The 22,988-nt window shown below is 45.3% G+C and overlaps 1 protein-coding gene across 3 annotated transcripts in view; it reads left to right on the forward strand.

Moving 5' to 3' along the window:
* The first annotated feature begins 1,625 nt into the window (after positions 1-1,625).
* The window catches only part of SPIN1 (spindlin 1), an 85,756-nt gene continuing 64,393 nt past the window's right edge, over positions 1,626-22,988 (forward strand). For all 3 annotated transcript variants that reach the window (XM_047100797.1, XM_047100783.1, XM_047100807.1), the window contains exon 1: positions 1,626-1,669. The gene's annotated coding sequence lies outside the window, so the exon portion shown is untranslated. The remainder of the gene's footprint in view (positions 1,670-22,988) is intronic.

Here is a 22,988-nt window from a genome sequence, read left to right on the forward strand (position 1 = left end):
GATTCAGCTCCTGCACTCATCTCATCAGGAGTCAAAACTGTTTCTCTTTTCCTTCCTCTCCCCATGCTCCCGGCAAACAAACAACAAAACACTCAAAGGGCATCTTGGGTAAAACAAGTCAAACGAGTTCTCGAGCGACCTTGGGAACGAACGCCTGGTTCCCAATTTCGGAGGAGAGCTAGGCTACTTCTCTTGTGTGTGTCGGGGGCTGGGTTCTCAAGGTCACAGGTGCGTGGACAAGGCCCGGGTTCCTCCCCCCCATCCCCGGCGGGACAGAGGTGGGTGGGCGAGGCCCGGGTCTGGTCGGACCGGGACCCGGGTCCGCAGGGCGCCCCTCCCTCGCCCGGCGAAGAAGGTGGGTGGGCGAGAACCGGTTCTGCTCCGAACGGGACCCCGGTCCGCAGAGCGCCCCTCCCCCTCCCGGCAGGGCAGGTGGGTGGGCGAGGCCCGGCGGAGGCGCAGTGCGGCCGCGGGTCCGCGCACGGGGAACGGACCGGGCTGGGGCTGGCGCCCTACCCGGCGTGTGGCCAGTGTCAACGCAGCCACGGCTCAGCCCGCGGACGCCCCTACCACCGTACCCGGCCTCATCCACCCGGGCGGCGTGCGCGCTGCAGGACGACTTACTGCTTAGATCCAAGAATGAGGAGGGCAGGTCCATCCGCGAAAGTCCTCCCACTGAACGAAAACGAAACTTCCCAGGATGCTTGACTTCCGGCGCGAGCCCTGGCGCCCCAGGCTCCCGGGGCTCGACGCCCCGAACACCGCCCCTTCCCGGCGCACACCTGGGGGCCGGCCCCGCGCGCCCGCCCCGGGGCCCCGCCCAGCTGCCCCCGGCGCCACCAGGTGAGAGCCCCGCCCGGCCCCGCCCCGGCCGCCCACGCCGCCACCGGGAGAGCGCGGCGTCGGGCCCGCCCTGCTCCGTCCCGCCCGCCCAGCTGCCAGGTGAGCGGCGCCAGACCCCATCGCCCACTAGGCCCGTGAGAGCCGCACCAGCCCCGCCGCCAGGTGAGCAGTTCCCAGCCCTGCCCGCTCGCTGGGCCCCTCCCGGCCCCCAGGCCCCGTCCCGCGCCGTCCCTTCGCATCCGCCCGACCGCCGGGTGAGTGGCGCCATTCCCCGCCCGGCCGCCGGGCCAGGTCCAGCTTCGTCCGGCCCGCCCTACCCGCCGCCAGGTGAGCAGCCCCAGGCCCCGCCCGCCGCCCGCCGGGCTCCACCCAGCCGCCAGGCCCTGTCGCGCTCCGTCCCGCCTCTTCCCCGCCTCGCGGCCTGGTGAGTCGCACCAGGCCCAGTCCCGCCTCCCGCCTAGCCCGGCTCCCAGGCCGTGTACCGCTGCAGCGCCAGGCCCCGCCCCGCCTGCAGGTGAGCTGCCCCTGATCCGCTCGGGGCTCCAGGCCGCGCCCCGAGGCCCTCTAGGCTCCGCCCTGCCGCCAGACCCCGCCCGCCGTCTGCGGCGCCTGCGCAGTGCGGCCCGTTGGGCCGGGGCCGGGCGGCGCGGCCGGCGCAGTCGGCGAGCGCAGTGCGCGTGCGCCGTGCGGCCGGGGGCGGGCGGCGGCGGCCGCGGAGCGGAGCGGGGGCGGGGCGGCGCCGTCTGGCTCGGTCGGGCCGGGGCGGGAGTGCGGCGCGGGACGGCGGGGCCCGCGGGCTGCGGACGGCGGCCTCGGCGGCCGGCAGGTGAGGCCCGCGTGCCGCGGGTCGGAGGGTGGAGAGCGAGGGCCGCGAGGGGGGCGCGGGCGGGGCGCGCTGCGGGGCGGCGGCGGAGCCCGGGGAGCGGCGGCCGGGCCGCGGTGCATTGTCCGGGCGCGGGCGGCGCCTGCACAGCGCCCCCTGCCGGCCGGGCCTCGGGTGGGGGGCCTCGGGCTCCGGCCGCGCGCCTTTGTTCGCCGCCCCCGCCAACATGGCGGCCGCCCGGCCCGCCCGGCCGCGGGCCCCGCGCGCTTTGTTCCGCAGGCCTGGGCGCTGGCGGGCGGGGGGCGGCGGGGGCGGGGCGCAGGAGCGTTGCATAATCGGCCGGGCGTGGCGCGGGACGGGACCCCCCCCCCCTCCCGGGCGGGGGGAGGGGCGGGGCGCTGCGGGCTCGGGTCGCCCCCCCGCCCCGCCCCCGCCCGGGGCCGCCCCTCGCGCCCCAGCCTCCCGAGTGACCTTGAGCGCGCTGCGCCCCGGGCGCCGGGATGGATGGGGCGACGCAGAAGCTGCGCAGTGCTCGGGGTGGGCTCTGGGGGCCCCGGTGGGAGCGGCCGCAAGGGGGGCGCACCACGCATGTTGACGCAGCGGGGTCGTGCGGACGCGGTGTCGCGTGCCGTGCGCTGGGGGACCTGGGGTCGGAGCGGGAGTTTCCACGCACATCGGGGTGGGATACGCGGGTGGAGGGGCTGCGCTAGCGGGAGCATCAGGAGGCGGCACCGGGCACACTCGAGCGTGTGACGCCACGGCAGCTGGAGACGACATACCTTCCGAGGCGTGAACACCTGTAACTTTCCTGTGTTGGAATTTTCTGGAAGGAACTCTGGTCTGGAAAGGGTGGAGGGAGAGGGCTGTGACCGCTTTCCACACAGCTTTTGTTAGGAAATGGAAATCCAGCCTGCCCTTGGTGGTGTATCCCGGGGCAGGTTGAGTTTGAGAATGCTCTTAGAGGTTGTGAGCATCCTTTTAGAGGTGGTGACACTTCACATGGGGTCACATCAACCAGGAACCTCCTCAGTTCCTTCCCCCAGCCTTGGCTGATGGGCAGACACCCCGAAATTGGAAGAGCCAGGAGTTTACAGAAAACATTCGTTATTAGACTCGATAACGAGTAAAGGTCGCACAATGTTTATGTCAAAATTATGGATAGTAGGTATTAATTTCTAGTGAGAAATAAAATAGAATGTTTTTAGTTTTGGTCTTGAGTAGCGAAATGGTTACTGTTAAGATGTTGTGAAATGTGTAAGGTAAAAAAGGCCTGTAGTTCTCTACGTTTAATATATATTTGTCTATATATGTGTATATATTTTTTAAAGCTTTGGATAAATCCCAGAAATTCCACCACTACTGCTTCTGACAGTACCCTTAGTTACCAATTCAGAATAAGGCATTTACTTAGTTTTGGAATATCTGAAGTGTTGTTTAAGGTAGTGTCTCTGTGACTCTAGATCTAAGATATACTACAGGAAAAACAGAGGGTTCCTTGGTCACCTAAATTTGGGAAACAGTGCTGTGTTTTGCCGTCCATTAGGGTCACAGTTCATTTCATCGAATTAAGGGCCTTGAGAAATACTGCAGTACTGTTCCCATGGTTGGTGGCAGATCTCTTTGATGTGTTTTTAATGGAACATTTGTTAACACCCATGAAATTCAGGTGACGATGAAGTGTTGGTCGTCGCTGTCCATACAGAGCATCTTAGATAATGGTACCTGTCCCTTAAGTGTGAACTGGGACGTTGGTGGGGTTTGTGTGTGCCTGTGCATCTTAGGGCAGTATCTCAAATTTGGCTTTTAGTCATAAGATATGAGAATTATTAATCTGAAGTCTTAAGTTGAGAAATTTGATAATAGTGTTTTCAGTTTCCGGTGATTTACTTGATTGTCCATCATTTGCAGCTTCACTCACTGTACTTCTTAATTGTCAGCAGTTGTTTCTTGGTACATTAAAAGTACATGGTAGGGATGCTGTATCTGAAGAATTAATCACATGGGTTATTTAGAGATTAAAAATAAAGCTGTTGAGTATTTCTTTTGGTTTAGCTGTTAACAGGATCTTAATTTGCTGAGAAAGAGCAGTTAATACATATCTACGTAAATACTTGCTTATGTTTATTGATGCTTAATTAAATGTTTTCTTTCCCTGTTCCTTGAATGAGAAGAACTTGGAAGAGGGAATCAACTATTTTGCCCAAGTATGTTGTTCAATTTGGCAGACGTTATGGTGTTGTGAGAAGGCTGTGGGCTCTGGAGTTGGCCATGGAGATAGTGTGGCCTTCAACTCTGCGGTGTCTGGGTGGAAATCCAGCCCCACTCCGTCCTGGTCTGAAGCCACACAACTGATTCCCACTCCCACCCCGCCACCTCTTGGCCTTTTGAACTTGCCATTTCTAAGTTGTCACATGAGGCCATCTTGAGCATTAACTGAATTTGTAGGGTTCCCGGTGCAGTCCTGAAATGCAACAGCCCCTGCCACTCATTGTTGATTTCCTTTTCTTCCTGCTTTTGAACTTTGCATGGTATTTTTAATGTTGAAGTGAACAGTTTGATAAGTTGTGCCCCAGTATTCAATGCAATTTTTAAATTTTTTTTTTTTTTCAACGTTTATTTATTTTTTGGGACAGAGAGAGACAGAGCATGAACGGGGGAGGGGCAGAGAGAGAGGGAGACACAGAATCGGAAACAGGCTCCAGGCTCCGAGCCATCAGCCCAGAGCCCGACGCGGGGCTCGAACTCACGGACCGCGAGATCGTGACCTGGCTGAAGTCGGACGCTTAACCGACTGCGCCACCCAGGCGCCCCTTCAATGCAATTTTTAATTGAATCTTTGTTCTTAATAAAATGAGTCATGTATGGGCATAATACATAAAGATGTGCCCTTGCAGACCTTTCAGTCTGGTGGGGAAGATCTGCCTGCATGTGGTGAGGGAATTTGATGCTGAGAGCATTTGGCGGAGAAGGCGATGCCCGAGAAGGATCAAGAGTATAGAGCAGGAGAGCAGAGAAGGACAGCCACAGCAGAGGTGCGCAGAGAGTGTTTGAGACCATCCTGGATTTGAATCCCAACCAGAGATTGCCCCGTGTTAGCATTTACTCCTGTGCGTGTGTTTATCTGTTAGATGGGGTTAGAACACCTACCTCATCAAGTGTAAACTTCTGGGTCCCTGTAGTAGGTGCCCTGTGGGTACCGATGCTGGTGATGATGACGTTACCAATGCTGACACCAGCTGTAGTTTGGCAGGGCCATTCTGTGTAGCAAGAATTTGGGGCTAGATTTGACGTAATTCTGCATACCATATCCAGGCAGTTGGTGTTTACCCTGTAGGTGGGGAAAGCCATTGGAAGGCATTAAGCAGCATGAAAGGTGGACTGAAGGAATCTGCCAGCACAGGATCTCTAGTCCAGCCTGTGGGAGGCGGTGGATGAAGTCATTTGGGACAAGGGGAGTCAGTCTGGAGTCACCAGAATGTTGAATGTGATGAGTGTTTTGGGTGGAGGAGGTGGAGGGAGAGGGATACATTCAGCATATGTTTACTTTATCCAGATATCGAGAGTGTAAATGAAGAGACTAGTAAAATATTTTTTATACCATTTTAGGTGTTGTTAGATTGTAGTGTTGTCTTTTAGAAAGGCAGAACAACTTTTTAAAAAACTTAGATTGTATTTATAGTAAGTTTTAGTTTGTTTATAGTTATATCCTTATAGCCTACGTGTAATTTTTGGACGTGTATGTGTATGGCCTTGTGTGTATCTATAAATGATCTCTGTAGTCACAGGCATGTGAATCTACATGTCCATATGTTTTTATATTAGTTAGTCGTATTCTTAAATCATAGTAATTAATCTAGGTCCTGACAAGTGGTCAGAATGTCCTTTTTCCTGCGTACAGGATTGGGCTGTTGTGAGTTGCTCTTTTTGCTTTTTGTCTTTAGACCACTGTGGACCCATGGGCTTTGGTATATTCAGTGTTTTACTCAAGTAGTCCTCATTCTTTTTCCTCGGCTTGTCTTAACTTGGGCACCATGCAGTCCCTTCAAGCTGGGTGTCTTCCCTTGGTGCCACCCCATTAATCTTTGAACCGTTTCTTGCTTTCTGATACCAGATGCTCATGACTCACTTTGTGCTTTCTTTATCAGCCAGTTCTTTTAAAATACTGTTTTTTTTTTCAACGTTTATTTATTTTTGGGACAGAGAGAGACAGAGCATGAACGGGGGAGGGGCAGAGAGAGAGGGAGACACAGAATCGGAAACAGGCTCCAGGCTCTGAGCCATCAGCCCAGAGCCTGACGCGGGGCTCGAACTCCCCGACCGCGAGATCGTGACCTGGCTGAAGTCGGACGCTTAACCGACTGCGCCACCCAGGCGCCCCTATCAGCCAGTTCTTTCAGCTGCTTTTATTGGAGAGTGGAAGTTAGATACCAAAATCTGGTTCTGTGTTTCCTTATTGCTACTGGGATGCCCCTACTTTCAGTAGACAGATGTGGGAAATACATGCAACTTGATTTTGTATTGATATTTCCAATTCGTATTTAACAACTCAGGGTTTTTCCTTTGAGTTCATCCTTTTTTCTCTAACATTGAAAATTTGCATTCTTTGCAACATTACTTCCCTTTGTCCTGCAGTGTAAATGACGTTTGGAAACACCAGTAACAGCATAGTGTTGGTTTGTATTTCATTATAGTCCTTTTTGTTCGTAAAATATATCTACATAAGGATGCACAGTCGACATTTGGAATTATGAAATGATTTGAAAATATTTTCTTTCTGATTCTTACCAGTTTGATTATTAATTTGGTTTATTTTCACGAAATCTTTAGTGCTTAATGATTGCGTTCATTTTGTTTAATGTATTTTTTTTCAGTATGTAAAACATTTACGCAGTTCAGAAGCCAAAGCCGTGTTACAGAGGTATGGTCACATCATTCCATTCCTGTCTCCTGCACCGTTCCCCTCGTGCCCCCTTTTTGTTAGTTTCTGGTTTATTCTTCCAGTGTTTTGTTTTTGCAGATACAAGCACTGGCATATTTTTATTTCCTTTCCTTTTTTAAACAAAAGGTAGAACTCAACACTTTTCTGTTTTTTGTGGGGTTTTTTGTTCTTTTTTTTTTTTAATTTAATACATTCTGGAGATTGCTTTTACAAGCTCTTTTCCATTCTTTTGTGCTTCTAGTTTCATAACGGTGAACACAGGTTGTTTGTATTTTATTGCTGTTATATGTGCTGCTGTAGGGAATAACCTTGTAGATGTGTTATTTTGTGTTTTTGCAGGTATAGCTTTAAGATAGTGAGATTGTTGGGTAAAAGGTAAACATGTTTGAAATTTTGTTAGTGTCAAAAAATTCCAGTTTAAAAAGGTAGATCTGATTATGTCACCTTTTTACTTAAGACTCTCAGTGGCTTCCCATTGCTTTAAGGACACAATTTCATAACACGACCTCACAGGCATGTGTAATTTTTATCGTTTGTGCCTCGCCTCACGGGCGTCACATCTCCCTTTGTTTTCCTTGCTCCAGCCACGCCTGTTGCTCTTCTGTGCCCGGCACCTTCTCCGCCAGACCACAGGGCACTGGTTCTTTTCTTCTGCCTGGAATGTTTTTGTTTTGGTTCTTGTTTCGGTTCTTCCAGGTTTTTTTTTTTTTTTTCTTTTTCTTTTTCTTCCTAAGTCTGTTTGTTTTTGAGAGAGAGAGGGAGAGAGAGAGAATCCCAAGCAGGCCCAGGGTTGTCAGCACAGAGCTCGACGCGGGGCTCCATCCCATGAACCTTGAGATCATGACCTGAGCCGAAATCAAGAGTTGATGCTCAAGGGATCGAGCCACCCAGGCACTCCCCTAGTCTTTCTTTAAAGTTTGTCTTAAGTATCACTTTTTCACGAAATTCTTTTTGTGTGAGTTCGCAGATTTTTGTAATAAGGTAGAATAGTCCAGAGAACTCTGTATATCCATTACCTGCTACCACAGCCATCAACTTTCTGAAGTTTTTGAGTTTTTTCTTGACTTCCCTGTAGTTAAGTTCTCCTATTAGAGACACTGCTGACCTTACTGCTCTTCTCAAAATTATACTGTAAATGAATGTAATGTAATGAATTTTTATTTTCTTTAGAATGTTGAGTTTCGTGAAAACAGAAATTGTTCCTGTTTTTGCCCATGATTAGTTTTCTAGTATTCAGCTTGGTGCTTGGGTCGTGACTGCTCAAACCCGTGCCCTGGGCAGTAGTTGGCCAGGTGCTTTGTGGGTATGTCTGGTCTGCTGTACAGGATGAATTGAAAGTTGTGTCAGTTCTGTTGCCTCTGACTTTGGTGCTGTGGGTGCCATGCACAAGGTGGGCCCTTGTCCTGGAGCTCACCGCACCTGTGGTACGGGGGGCAGGACTCTCTGGGAACCTGGGGGAAGGGCAAGCCTTCACAGCAGCCTTGCAGGGCCGAGTCTGCCTGGCATCAGTGAGGGCGACCAGAAGAGCAGTGAATGCAGGCGGCACATGTGCAGCCACAGGTGCTGCATGAGAACTCTCCCGTGGCCCGCCCAAACTAGAACCGGGGATGTGGTTCAGTCTAGCCAAGTTAAAACATTACAAAGCGAAATGATGAGCTCAGGGTTTTAAATTCTTAACTCAGATTCCACATAAGGGAGCTGAAAGTTTCTGTGACTGCTGTAAAAAATTCATCTTGAATTCCAAATTTGTAAGGAGCACTGATGGATAAAGAATGGGATTCTAAGAATTGGATTAGGGACATACGGTCAGATTGCCATTAAGTTAGAGACCTAAATTCTGCTGGGCTTCCTTTGCCAGTAGAAGCAGCGTTTCTGTCACCTGTGTGAGGAACTTCATCTCCCTTTGCCTGGAAAACCTGTAATTGCCTTTCCTCCCCCAGGGATGGTCCTAGCAGGCCCCAAAGTGGGAGGTGCAGAGTGTGACCCAAAAGATGGTTTGGTTTGCCACTGTATAGGTAGGAACCTGGGGAATATTTGTGGGAATGGATCTTTTTTTTTTTTTTTTTAACGTTTATTTATATTTGAGACAGACAGAGACAGAGCATGAACGGGGGAGGGGCAGAGAGAGAGGGAGACACAGAATCGGAAGCAGGCTGCAGGCTCTGAGCCATCAGCCCAGAGCCCGATGCGGGGCTCGAACTCACGGACCGCGAGATCGTGACCTGAGCTGAAGTCGGACGCTTACCCGACTGAGCCACCCAGGCGCCCCTGTGGGAATGGATCTTAAGGGGGGGTGGGATTATGGTGGAAGGGACCTGAAGGTTGGTTAGGCCGTATTTGTTGATGTGGGCTCATCAGCAGACGTTCTGGATCAGTGTTGTAGCTTGAGGGATTAGAGTTCTGGTTGATTACCTGAAACAAACAAAAGGTGGTCTGTCTAAGCAAAGCTGAGATGCCAAAACTGTTGGTATACCATGGAGGAAGACGGCATCCAAAGGCTTAGGGAGATTGGAATGTTGTGACAGGCCTGGTCACCCACTCTGGGAGGATTCCGTGCTCATGCCTTACCCTGAAGCTGCAAAGGGAGCCCCAGGATCCTAGAGGGCTCTGGTCACTGTTAAGGTCAGAAATCACAGTGGGAACTGCAGGATCCATAAATGTGGTGGGGATAGTTGGATCCTGGAGTGGCAGGTCTGTGGCATGGTCTTAATTTAGAATTAATCTTTGTGGGGCGTGCCTGGTCGGCTCAGTCAGTAGAGCATGTGACTCTTGATCTTGGGGTCGTGAGTTCAAGCGCCACCATTGGGTGTAGAGATTACTTACAAAAAATGTTTTAAAAAAAGAAAGAAAAAAAAACTAATCTTCGGGTTGCAACTACTGGTAATTTCTTTGGTTTATTCTGGTGTTGTTTAATCCACACCAACTGTGGAATTGCCGTTCATGTAACCATGTGGTCACTAGAGTTGTTTTTTTTATTCACGTATGAATTGTACTTTTCATGGCTCTTCATTCCATTTTTGATGAATATTGGGTTGTTCCTGGTTTGAGACTGTTGGTTCAAGCCTCCAAAGAGCCAGAAGACAGCAAGTTTGGATCACATTTAGATGTAGCAGAGGAAATACACGTGAGGGTGCTGTCAGCACCTTGCTGGTCTGTTGCATATGGAAGAGAAAGGGATAGAGAATGTTTGGTAGGCAGAGTCTGGTGACTGCAGTGTAGTTTTAAGAAAGTTTAAGCAAGGCCAGTGAGGAGTCTTCCAGCCAGAGTTGGGAGTCACAGGAGTCTCTTGTCCTGCAGGAATAAGCCTGCTTTAGTATTCTGCCTGTGGCCGATCTTTGGCTAGAAACAGCCTGTGGGAAGTGTGGTCCTGGTGGGAAGGGTGATGGTGAGTTCAGAGTAGCGCACCTCCCCATGGTAGGTGATTCAGGAGGCTCATTTTCATGGCTGTCACAGGATTCACGAGCGTGGACTTGATGTGAACATTCAGGTATGTGTTTCTTTTGCATGCTTTACTGTTCAGTACACTCAGGAGTAGAATTGCTGGGTCATATGTTCTGTCCAATATTAGTAGATAATGCCAAACTTTTCCAAAGTGGGTATACCAGTTTCTATTCATACTACGGTGAACAAATCCTTGTTGCTTTACATCCTCACCAATGTTTGGTATTGTTGGTCTTTGTAATTTTAGACATTTCAGTGGGTGTATGGTAGTATCTCATTCTGGTTCCTGAGTTAGATGTGGCCATGTATTTATCTTGGTCAGTGAAATGGGAGCAGAAGAGATTCATCACATAAACTTTAAGAGCAGTAGTGAGATTTTCCATATCCCTTCCCTCTTGCCAGTGATCATGTTTCCAGATGCAGCTTCCTACCGTGCTGGTCTTTTATGTTGTCTACAGTGGGCAGAAAGCAGAGGGAAGTACAGGAAGGGTGGGGTGGAGAAAAGAAGAGGAGTGGGAAGGCAGGGGTGGGAAATGGGAATTATTTTGTGTTGAGTTTTCTTAACTAAGGTTTCTGGGGTTATCCTTACAGATAAGTCTTTATTTTTAAGAGCAGTTTGAAGTTCACAGCAAAACAGAGCAGAAAGTACTGAGTTCTCCTGGATCTCCTGATCCCCCAGCCCCTGTCCCCAGCCTCCCCCATTATCAGTATCCTGCACCAGATTGAACATTTGTTTGTTACAATTACTGAACCTGTGTTAGCACATCATCACCATTCTGAGTACATAGTTTATGTTAGGATTTACTGTTGATGGAGTATACTCTAGAAGTTTTGATAAATATGTGATATATATCCATGATAACAGAGTCATACACAGTAGTTTCACTACTGTAATAATACTCTGTGCTCTACTTATATTTCTACTGTAATTCCATTGTAGTCAGAACACTAAAAGCTTATGAAAATTTTAAAGCTTGCTTTATGGCCCAACATATGATGAATTTTTGTAAATATCCAGTGTGTGCTTGGAAAGAATGTGCTTTTGCATTTGTTGGATGCACTGCCTATATTTGCCAGTTCAACTTGGTTAGTCATGTTAAATTCTTCTGTGTCTTTACTTGTTTTTTCTTTCACTCTACTGGATGTATCGATTCAAAAGAGAAATGTATTGATACCCTGATCTTGCATTTGTCTGTTCCTTCTTAGTTCTGATAGTTTTTGCTTTATATATTTTGAGGATATGTTGTTAGGTGCATACATGTTTATAGTTGTATATATTCCTCATCAGTTGAGTCTTATAAAGTCATTGAGTGTTCCTCTTTAAGAAAAAAGTATTGTTAGAGATAAAGTTTACTTAGCTGAATATTAATATAGCTGCACTTTTTTTTTCTGGTTAGTATATGCAGTCTGTTATCTCTTTTTACCCTTTATTTTCATACTTTTCTGTGTGCTTACATTTTGAGTGATTATTTTGCCAAATGTATAGTTAGAATTAAAAAAAAAACCTAGTCTGACAATATTTCTTACGTTTGGAAAATTCAGTTTGTTGACATTTAACAAAATAACTGACACAGTTGGGTTTAAATCTTAATACGTGCTTTCTCTTTATTAAACCTGTTTAATGTGCCCTTTTCTCTCGTTTTTCTTTGGATCCTTGTTCTTTATTTTTTTGTTAACTTGGAGGTTATTTTTTAATGTTTATTTTTGAGAAGGGGAGGGGCAGAGAGAGAGAGGGTGACGGAGGATTTGAAGCGGGCTCTGTGCTGACAGTGGAGAGCCCAATGTGGGGCTCTCCCAAACCATGAGTTCATGACCTGAGCTGAAGTCAGATGCTTAACCCACTGAGACACCCAAGCGCCCAATTAACTTGGAAATTATTTAAAACCTGCGTCTTTGACTTCTCAAAATACAATATTTGGGTATATCCTCCATTTCCTGGGCACTTAAACTCCATTTATCTCATTTTCATTGCAACTATTGTGCTGCTTTAGTTCTGTATCTATTTTATCTTAAAAATATTGTATAATCAATAGTTATTTAGATTTATCCTTTTTATTGTTCTTCATTCCTTGCTGTAATTCCAGTCCCCCATCTTTGAATATTTTCCTTCTGCCTGAAGAATACTCTGTGTTTTGCACCTGTTGTATGGCTGCTAAGAGTGAATTCTCTGATTATGTTAGCTAAAAATTTCACAAATTGATTTTGAAGGATAGTTTTGATGTGTATAGAATTTCCTAACTTGTTTTTCTTCTGAGGCATTGAAAGAAGTTACTGAATTACATCTTCAGCTTCATTTTCTCTATGAGATGTATGTTATGTCAGTTTAATATTTGCTCCCATGAGTGGAAACTGTCTTTTTTTACTTAAGACTTCTAAGACATTTTTGTCTTTGGATTTCAACAATGTTACCGTGATGTGTTTAGGTATATACTTATTTATATTTTGTTTTTAAGTTCTTAGTAAATATGTACTAAAGTAATTTTCATTCTTTTGAAAAGTTCGTAGACACCATCTTTTAAAGTTTTTCTGCTTCCTGCCTCCTTCCGCCCCTTCTAAGAATCCACCGGAAGCATATTAGACCCTCTCAATTTTTTTCTTCTTTAAAAAAAAATTTTTTTTTAATGTTTTTATTTATTTTTGAGACAGAGACAGAGACAGAGCATGAGCAGGGGAGAGGCAAAGAGAGAGGGAGACTCAGAATCTGAAGCAGGCTCCAGGCTCTGAGCTGTCAGCACAGAGCCCGTTGCAGGGCTCGAACTCAGACTGTGAGATCATGACCTGAGCTGAAGTCGGACGCTCAACTGACTGAGCCACCCAGGTGCCCCTCTTTTGTCTTTTTTTTTAATGCTCATTTATTTTTGAAGGAGAGACAGAGCATGAGCAGCGGAGGGGCAGAGAGAGAGAGACAGAGAGACAGAGACAGAATCCTAAGCAGGCTCCAGGCTCTAGGCTCTGAGCTGTCAGTACAGAGCCTGGTGCAGGGCTTGAACTCACGAACTAGGAGATCATGAACTGAGCTGAAGTCGGATGCTTAACCGACTAAGCCACCCAGGCACCCCAACCCTCTCAGTTTCTTACCCTCTGCATGCTTCATTCTGGATATTTTCTTCTGGTCTCTCTTAGTTCGCTAATTTTTAATAAGATTAGGCTACTGTTAATGTCTCCATTAAATTTATTGTACTTTTTTCATTTCTGGAAAATTTGGCTCTTTGATAGTGTCAAAGGTTCAAAATAGCCAGAGTAAGACCAATGAATAACTGAAGTAGTAATTAGTAAACGTTTGGTGCTCACACACCAAAATGACCGTTTGTAAGCAGTCAAATCAGAACATAGAATGAAGCTTACAGGTATATTGTTACAAAGAAGCTTATATGGTGAGAAGGCAGTGACTGTATTCACGAGATTAGTTATGATGTTAGAATTCTCTTAAATAATATGGAATCGGTCAGTGGTTACCATGTATCAACCTTGGGAAACCGTTCAAGTTTTGCTTGTAATTTTTAGAGGCACAAGAAAGTAATGATCCAGGTCAAGTTAGCCTTGCCTGGTAAGCTGCATTAAGCTTTGCCTGCATGAGTAAACTGGTTCTGTCTGCATGGGGGATCCTCAAGGCTGGTCTTTGCCTGTCCTTGATTTTAACAATTACATCCTTTTGGTCATTGGCTTAGCAGGCTGAGAGTATGACCAGCTGTTATACTGTTATTCTTGATTACTACCGCTGAAATAGACAGGCAGAAGAATAAGCACATTTGCTGTTTCCATTAGTAGAGTCATCAGGCTGGAGGCCATGTAGTCACTGTTGTCATTATTCATGTGATTGTTTTTGATACCATCCAGTTGTTTGATCCTGATGGATACCATTTGTCATGTGAGTGGCTGCCAACAGGCATTTAAAACCTTCGAGAGAGGGGCGCCTGGGTGGCTCAGTCGGTTAAGCATCTGACTCTTGATCTTGGCTCAGGTCATGATCTCCTGGTTCATGAGCTCAAATCTCACATCAGGCTCTGTGCTGACAGTGTGGAGATAGCTTGCGATACTCTCTCTTCCTCTCTGTCTGCCCCTCCCTCATGTGCATGCGCTTGAGTACACTCTTTCAAAAATAAATAAATGTTAAAAAAAATAGTTTTAAAACCTTTGAGAGAATATAGTGAGGAGAACAAGAGCCAAGGATTGAAAAATTCCCCAGAGCAGGGATTCCCAGGAGCTAAGATTTAACCAGTCAAATAAATGGACTATAATTGGCTTCAGGTTTTACCTAAGTCAGTTTACACTTTTTAAAAAAATAATTACATAGGCACAACATAATGTCCTAGCAAACACCTATTCTCAAAATATGTAGGACAGGATGAACAAGAGGATATTGTATTTCAGGGGGTGGTGTTGGAGGCAGGTTTTCCACCTAAATTTGGCCTCTGTAAGATGTGAGCGATCAGGTAATTTAATGAGGCATTTCTTTGGTAACAAAAGAAAAAGGTTAGTAGTTCAAGCAAATTATAAATTCAGTTTTCTAAGTTTGGTGAGTAGCTAGTTAAGGTTTCTAAATACAGGGTTCTGAGCATCTTCAGCTGGAGTGAGGGGCAGGCGGTGGCAAGCTGACAGATGTTCCTGGTTTGCAGTGTGAGTGTCCCTGGTGGTCTTTCTGAGCAGCCACGTAGCAGCGGCATGAGGACTGTCTACACATGAACAATTGTAGTTACTCTGAAGTTTATATCAGGTTGTCCAGCTTTAGTTTATATGACTTTAAGAAAATTAATTTTAGTTTTGTAGTGATTCCATGTCAAAAAAGTGGGAGAAAATTGGAAATGTTAGAGTTCTAGTCAAATAGTGGACGAAACTAGAATTTGGGAACCAGTTCAGTTTACAGGTAAAAAAACACCTCAAAGACAACAGACTACAATCTGATATCCAGAAAGGTGTATTATTCAATATTATTTTTATCTTTATAATTATTACTATTTCTGTTGAAAAGAACAGGAAGACTGATTTTTCAAATTAAGTCTAGTTTTGATAAACTTGGCTTGATTATTTACGTAAGTGCAGCAAAAATAGCAACTTGACCATAAAGGCTCTTTTCAAATCCACTTGGTGGAACTGTTCGTAAGGAGTTTCAGATTGAACTTTGAAAGTCTCTCTCAAGGGGAGCCTGGTGGCTCACTCAGTTAAGTGACCCACTCTTGGTTTTGGCTCAAGTCATGATTTCGTGTTTCGTGGGTTTAAGCCCTGTGCCACGCTCTGTGCTGACAGCATCGAACCTGCTTGGGATTTTCTCTCTCTCTCTCTTTCTCTCAAAATAAATAAACATTAAAAAAAACCTTTTAAAAATAAAACACCTTCTTTAGGCTAAAATGTTTAGCTGAGGACTTGTCTAATTGTTTCCTGTTACAAGGAGTAAGGAGAACAGATTCTTATTGAACTCACGCAGAAACGTATATTGTCAACCTTTGTTGTAAAGATAAACTTTATGAAATTGATGTTAAGCTGTAGATAACAAAGAGAGGAGAAAAGGGAGTCCTTTAAATCGGTAAAACAAAATATTAAAGAGCTAGCAATGTTTGAAATGAAGTCATAAAAATTAACGATTATCTTTATCAGCTCATTTAGTCTTCTGTAATTATTCTTCATCTTTTATTAGCAGTTTTATGAATTCATCAGTTTTCACTTCAGAGTTTTAGAAATTCTTACTCTCAGTTCAGTTTTATGATTTTAAGAGTTTCAGAAATCTTTATTGTAGAGTACTCGTCAGGGTCTTTTCCATGAATCTCCTCGAAGATAAAGCATTATTGCAGGTACAGGTTTCTAAAAACACCAGAATAAAACAATAACTGTGATAAAAGACTTAAAATTTGGTGATGGTTAAAGATCAGATGAGATATTATAATATAATTGACAAGGGGTTTTGGTTATTTTTGTGATATACAGTTTTTAAAGATAATAGCAGGAATTATGACTTATAATGTGCCAGGACATTTCAGATCTTTAAAAGTGTTTATTTTTGAGAGAGAGAGAGTTGGGGAGGGGCAGAGAGGGAGAGAGAGAATCCCAAGCAGGTCCCAGCACTGTCAGGGCAGAACCCCACATGGGGCTTCATCCCATCAACTCTGAGATCATGACCTGAGCCGAAATCAAGAGTTGGATGCTTAACTGAGCCATCCAGGCTCCCCAGTATTACTTTTTATCAGATAATGCTTCCCATGTAATTTAATATAGCCATTCCTTGTTTTATCATGATTTGCTTTATTGTGCTTCACAGATACTGTTTTATTTTTATTTTTGAGTGTATGTATTTATTTTGAAAGAGAGAATGAGCTAGGGAGAGGCAGAGGGGGGACAGAGGCAGAGAGAGAGGGGGACAGAGGATCCAAAGCAGGTTCTGCGCTGATATCGGAGAGCCCGATGTGGGGCTCAAATTCACGAACTGTGAGATCATGACTTGAGCCGAAATCAGGCATAACTGACTGTGCCACCCAGCTGCCCCTGCTTTTTTTTTTTTTTAAACAGATTGAAGGTTTGTGGCAACCCTTTGTTGAACAAGTCTGTTGGTGCCTTTTTTCTCTTTGTTGAAGATTTTATTTCTTTTTATTTGTTTTAATGCTTTGTTTATTTTAAGAGAGAGCATATGCAAGTAGTGGGGGAGGGGCAGAGAATGAAGGAGAGAGAATCTCAAGCCTCTCTGTTGGCAGCACGGAGCCCAGTGAGGGGCTCAATCTCATGAACCATGACATCATGACCTGAGCTGAAATCAAGAGTTGGACACGTAACCTCCTGAGCCACCCAGGAACCCGAGAGATTTTATGTTTTTAAGCAATCTGTACACCAACGTTGGGCTTGAACCCCCAATCCCAAGATCAAGAGTTGCACGCTCTACTGACTGAGCCATTCAGGCACCCTGGCGCTGCTTTTCTAACAGTATTTGCTTACTTCATGTCTCTGTGTCACATTTTGATAATCCTCACAATACCTCATACATTTTTTTTTTAAATTTTTTTTTCAACGTTTATTTATTTTTGGGACAGAGAGAGACAGAGCATGAACGGGGGAGGGGCAGAGAGAGAGGGAGACACAGAATCGGAAACAGGCTCCAGGCTCTGAGCCATCAGCCCAGAGCCTGACGCGGGGCTCGAACTCCCGGACCGCGAGATCGTGACCTGGCTGAAGTCGGACGCTCAACCGACTGCGCCACCCAGGCGCCCCCCTCATACATTTTTATTGTGGTATTTTTTTGTCGTGATGTGTGACCAGTTAATCTTTGATTTTACTGTTGTCGTTGTTCTGGGGCACGACGAACCACGCCCATATAAGATGGTCAGCTTTAAAATGTTTTGTGTGTTCTGACTGCTCTATTTGCTCGCTCTTCCCCTATATCTCTCCCTCTCTTCAGGCCTCCCTGTTCCCTGAGACATAGCAATATTGAAATCAGGCCAGTAAATAATCCTGCGGTGACCTCTTCGTGTTCAGTGGAAAGGAAGAGTCACATGTCTCTCACTTTCAATCACAAGCTAGAATCGATTATGCTTAGTGAAGAAGGCATGTGAAAGCCCACATGGGCTGAAAGCTAAGCCTCTTGTACCAGTCGTCCAAGTTGTGATTGCAGAGGAATTCTTTGAAGGAAGTTAAAAGTGCTACTCCAGTGAACACACAAATGATAAAAGTGCAACAGCCTTGCTGCTGATAGGAAGTGTTAGTCGTCTGCGTAGATGATCAAACCAGCCACGACATTCCATTTGGCCAAAGATTCACCCCGAGCAAGGCCCTAACTCTTCAATTCTGTGAAGGCTAAGGAGGTAAGGAAGCCTCACAAAAAAGTTTGAAGCTGGTGAAGGTTATAGGTCTCAGGAAAGAAGCCGTTTCTGTGACCTTAAAAGTACAAGGTGAAGCAGCAAGTGATCGAGAGCATCTGGCTGAGAGGATTAGTGAAGATGCCTCCACTAAACAACAGATTTTCAGTATAGGTGGAACAGCCTTCTAGTGGAAGAAGATGGTACCTATGACTTTCACAGCTGGAGAGAAGTCGTTGCATGCCATCAGACACCGACTAGTTTGAGGGTAATGGCAGGTGGTAACTTTAAATTGAAGCCAGTGCTCATTTACCATTTTGAAAATTTTAGGGATCTTAAGAATTATGCTAAATCTACTCTGCCTGTGCTCTAGAAATGGAACAACAGAGCATGGGGACAGCACATCTATTTATAGCATTGTTTACTAAGTTTTTTTTTTTTAATGTTTATTTTTGTGAGTCAGAGAGACCCGAGTGCAAGCAGGGGCAGGGCAGAGAGAGAGAGAGACAGACAGACAGACAGACAGACAGACACAGAATCTAAAGCAGGCTCCAGGCTCTGAGCTGTCAGCACAGAGCCCGACATGGGGCTCGAACTCATGAACTGTGAGATCATGACCTGCACTGGAATCAGACGCTTAACCAACTGAGCCACCCAGGTGCCCCTATTTCCTAAGCATTTTAAGCCCACTGTTAAGACCTGCTTAGGAAAAAAAGTTCCTTTCAAAATATAACTGCTCATTGACTGTGCACCTGGTCACCCAGGAACTTTGATGGAATGTCCAATGAGGTTAATGTTTTCATTCTGGTAATACAACATCCATCTGGAAGCCTGTGGATTAAGGAGTAATTTTGACTTTATTATCGAAGAAATACCTTTTGTAAGGTTATAGCTGCCATAGATCGTGACTCCTCTGGTGGGTATGGGCAAAGTCAACCGAAAACCTTCTGGAAAGGGCTCACCATTCTAAACGCCATTAGATTCACAGGAAGAGACCAAAATGTCAACATGAACAGGAATTTGGAAGAAGCTGATCCCAGCCCTCATGGGTGGGTTTGAGGGGTTCAAGACTTCAGTGGAAGATGTGGTGGAAACAGCAGGGGAACTAGAATCAGAAGTGGGGACTGATGATGGAATGGAACTGCTGCAATGTCATAAAACTTGAGCAGGTGAGGAGTTGCTGCTTTTGGATGAGCAAAGAAAGTGGTTTCCCGAGATGGAATCTACTCCCGGTAAAGATGCTGTGAAGATTGTTCAGATGACAACAAAAGATTTAGAATATGACATGAACTTCGCTGGTAGAGCAGCTGGCAGGGTTTGAGAAGTTGGAAAATTTCCAATTTTGAAAAAAGTTCTGTGGGTAAAAACGCTATCAAACAGCATCAGTTTGGAGAAACTGTTCCTGAAAGAAGAGTCAGTTCAACGTGGCAAACTTCAGAGTTGTCTTGTTTTCAGAAATGCCACAGCCGCCACCTCCCTGCGGGGTCAACAGCCATCAGTACTGGGGCAAGACCCTCCACCAGCAAAAGGTTACATCGTTAAATTAATGTTTTTCTTTCCTCATTCAGAATTTGATTTGGGGAAGTTTCTTAAAAATGTCAAAGTACTTAAAATACTTGATCAGACAGGATCATGGGTCTGTGAAGCAGTACTTGGTTGTCCAGTCAGTGGTGGTGAAGAGATTTCAGTGCTAAGTACGTGTAACCCCCCCTCCCCAAATTTAGCTCTTCTAATAGAGAAGATTCTGTTATTTTTCTGGGGAATAAAAGACCTGATAAAGATAATATGGAACACAGGAAATTGTTCTTTGAAGAGATTACATTAAAGGCATGGAAAAATCTTTGATTATAATTTCTTATGTAAGAGCAGACCAGTAGTCTAAGAAAAAGCTTTGTCTATATAACAGAAAACTAAATTCTAATCTTGTACTAGGGCTCTTTTGATATTAAAATTCTTTTTTTTTTTTTAAACTGAAATCTTAATCTTAGCTTGACCACACATAAACATAAAATTTCTAAGATTTCTCTTCCACAACCCTACTACAACTTTCTATGTCTGCTTAGGTTTTGCTGGTTTTTTTTTTCTGTTATTTATTTATTTATTTTTTCTTATTCTGGGATAAGGATAAAAAGTCCTTAACATCTTTTAACAGCAGTGCATCTCCATTCCTCGTATCGTTTTCCTGAAGTCATCCATCTTTTTGTATAGTCACTTTTTTTTCATCCTTATTATTTCTAGTAGTACAAATGTGTGTAAAATAATACCTTTTTGGTAGTTGGCTGGGAAAATGGCAGAGTAGGAGGATCTGGAGCTCCTTCACATGGATACAACGAGGTAACACTCACAATAACCTAAGTAGCCCAGAAATCAACGTGCAGATTGGCAAAACAGACTCCATGACTAAAGGTCGTGAACGTGCCACATCAAAGAAGGTAGGAAGGGTGAAGATGCAGTCGGGAGCAAAACGGACGCTGTGGTGGGTAGGGAGCTGGCAGCAAGGAGGAGGGCAGAAACCAGGTTGCCCAGAAACAGGGAGGACGAATCCCAGTAATGTTTGCTTTTGAAAGCGAGAGGGGCCAAATTTCCTAAGTTCTTACAATCAGTAGGACTTAAGGCCTGGGATTTCAGTAGGCTTGGGAGAGCCTGAGGGGTGTTAGGAAGCAGAATCCCCCTCCTAAAAGAGGTAGCATGACCAGCAGCCCGAGCAGGTGCAGTGTGGAAACAGTAGATGGAAAAACAGTGGTGGCAGCCGGGAGGGAGAATGGTTTGCTCAACTCAAGAGTGTGGCCTGGGGAGACAGGGATCACAGGGAGACCTCCCTGGGGACAAAGGAGCTGACAGGCATGCTTTCTCTCCCCTGCCCCCCAGAATAAGAAATGGCCACCTGTGGGAATCAACAACCTAAGTTGCTTGTACCAGCACCTCTCCCCACCCTCCACCATGTTTTGGCAAATCCATCCTTCCCGGTCGTGCTCCCCTTAGTCCCAGTGCTGTGGGCTCTTCCCCTAGAAGACCAACACAAACCTGGGCAACTCCTGACCCGCACATTTTGTGGGACCTTAGTTCAGGTGCACATCTCATTTCCCAAGTGGACCACCCCTGCTCACAATAGGGGCACCAAACTACTCACGATAGGCAAATAGGCAGAGAGCCTCTGCAGACAACTGGACTGAAGGAAGAAGTGGCCAAGACATCGCAGCAGGGCACACGTAACACAGGAGACATTCCCCGAAGCTGCAGGCCCTGGGGAGCAGGGGACCCTGTACTTCAGGGCACAATAGGATTTCTTCATAAGGCTGTTACTGAAAAGAGAAAGAGAAGTAACCGATTCTCCTAACACAGAAACAGACATAGAAAGTCAGGCAAAACGAGAAGACAGAGAAATATCTCCTAAATGAAGGAAAGGACCAAACCACAGCAAGAGACCCAAGTGAAACAAGTAGAAGTAATGCTTGGTGGGAGTTCACAGTAATGATAATAGTGATATTCACTGGACTCGAGGAAAGAGTAGAGGACTTCAGTGATATCCTTAATGCAGAGATTAAAAAAAAAAAAAGATCAAGAACACAATAAAAATAAAAATGCACTGGGGAGTAAATAGGTGAGATGAAGTGGGGGGAACAAATTAATGATCTGGAACACAGAGTAATGGAAAGTAATGAAGCTGAGCCAAGGAGAACAGAAAATTATGCAACTTGAGAATAGTCTTAGGGAACTCTGACTCCATCAAGAATAATATCATGTGCATTATAGGGATCTGAGAAGAAGAAGAAGAGAAAAGGGAGCAGAAAATATATTTTGAAGAACTAATAAATGAAAATTTCCTGTGTCTGGGGAAGGAAACATACCCAGATTTAGGAGGCACAGAGATCCCACAGAAAAATTCAACCAAGAGTGATGCACACCAAGACACAATTACAGTAATTAAAATGGCAAAAAGCAGTAGAGAAAAAAAATTAAGGGGCGCCTGGGTGGCTCAGTTATAAGCACCCAATTCTTGATTTTAGCTCAGCTCATCTCATTGTGAGTTTGAGCCCTGTGTTGGGCTCCCTGCTGACAGTGTGGAGACTGCTTGGAATTCTCTCCCCTCTCTCTGTCCTCCTGGCCCCTGCATGCATGCTCCCTCAAAAAAAAAAAGCACTAAAAGAAGACCATTATATGCACAGAAACAGCAGAAGGCTGTGAGCAGATTTTTTTCTAGCAGAAACTTAGGCCAGAAGGGAGTGGTATGACGTATTCAGAGTGCTGAAAGGGAAACTTCTGTAGCCAACAATACTGTATCCAGCAGGATCATCATTCAGAATAGGAGGAGAGCTAAGAAGTTTCTCAGGCAAAAACTTAAGAGTTCATGACGGGCTCAGTAGCCAGTCCTGTAAGGAATAGTAAAGGGGACTCTGAGTGGAAAGGGAAGATCATAAGGGAGAGCATGAAAAGTAATAAAAACCCCCAGACAGTAAAAATGAATATTTCTGTAAAAACCAAAGGATTCATATAATGATGTAAAATATGACACTGTATACTTAAGATGGGAGAGCAGTAAAGAATGGGTTTAAACTTAAGTGACCATCAATAAAGACTGCTACATGCAGAGGATATACACAAGCCTAATGGTAACTACATTCAATACCCAGTAATAGATATGCAAAGACTAAAGAGGTAGGAATCCAAGTATATCACTAAAGAAAGCCAACAAACCATGACAGAGAGCAAGAGAAGAATGGATCAGAGAAAATCTATAGAAGTAACCATAAAATAAGCAAGAAAATGGCAACAAATATGTATCAATAATTTCTTTGAATGTAAATGGACTAAACGTTCCAATCAAATGACGTAAGGTGATAGAGTGGATTAAAAAACCAAGACCCATCCGTATGCTGCCTACAAGAGACTCCTTTCAGACGTAAAAACACCTGAAAATTGAATGTGATGGGATGGAGAAACTTAATACGCAAATGGATGTCAGAAGAAAACTGGGGTAGCGATCTCATATCAGACAAAGTAGATGTTTAAGACAAAGACTGTTATAAGAGACAAAGAGGGACACTATATAATAATAAAACGGACAACCCAACAAGAGCATAGAACAACTATATGCACCCAGTGCAGGAGCACCCAAATACATAAAAGTTAATAACAAATATAAAGGAAGTTACCGATAATAATACAA

Source organism: Lynx rufus, unplaced genomic scaffold (assembly GCF_022079265.1).
Source record: "Lynx rufus isolate CCGP_SWC_20201006 ecotype Redwood Valley unplaced genomic scaffold, mLynRuf1.p SCAF_10, whole genome shotgun sequence".
Classification (NCBI taxonomy): Eukaryota; Metazoa; Chordata; class Mammalia; order Carnivora; family Felidae; genus Lynx; species Lynx rufus.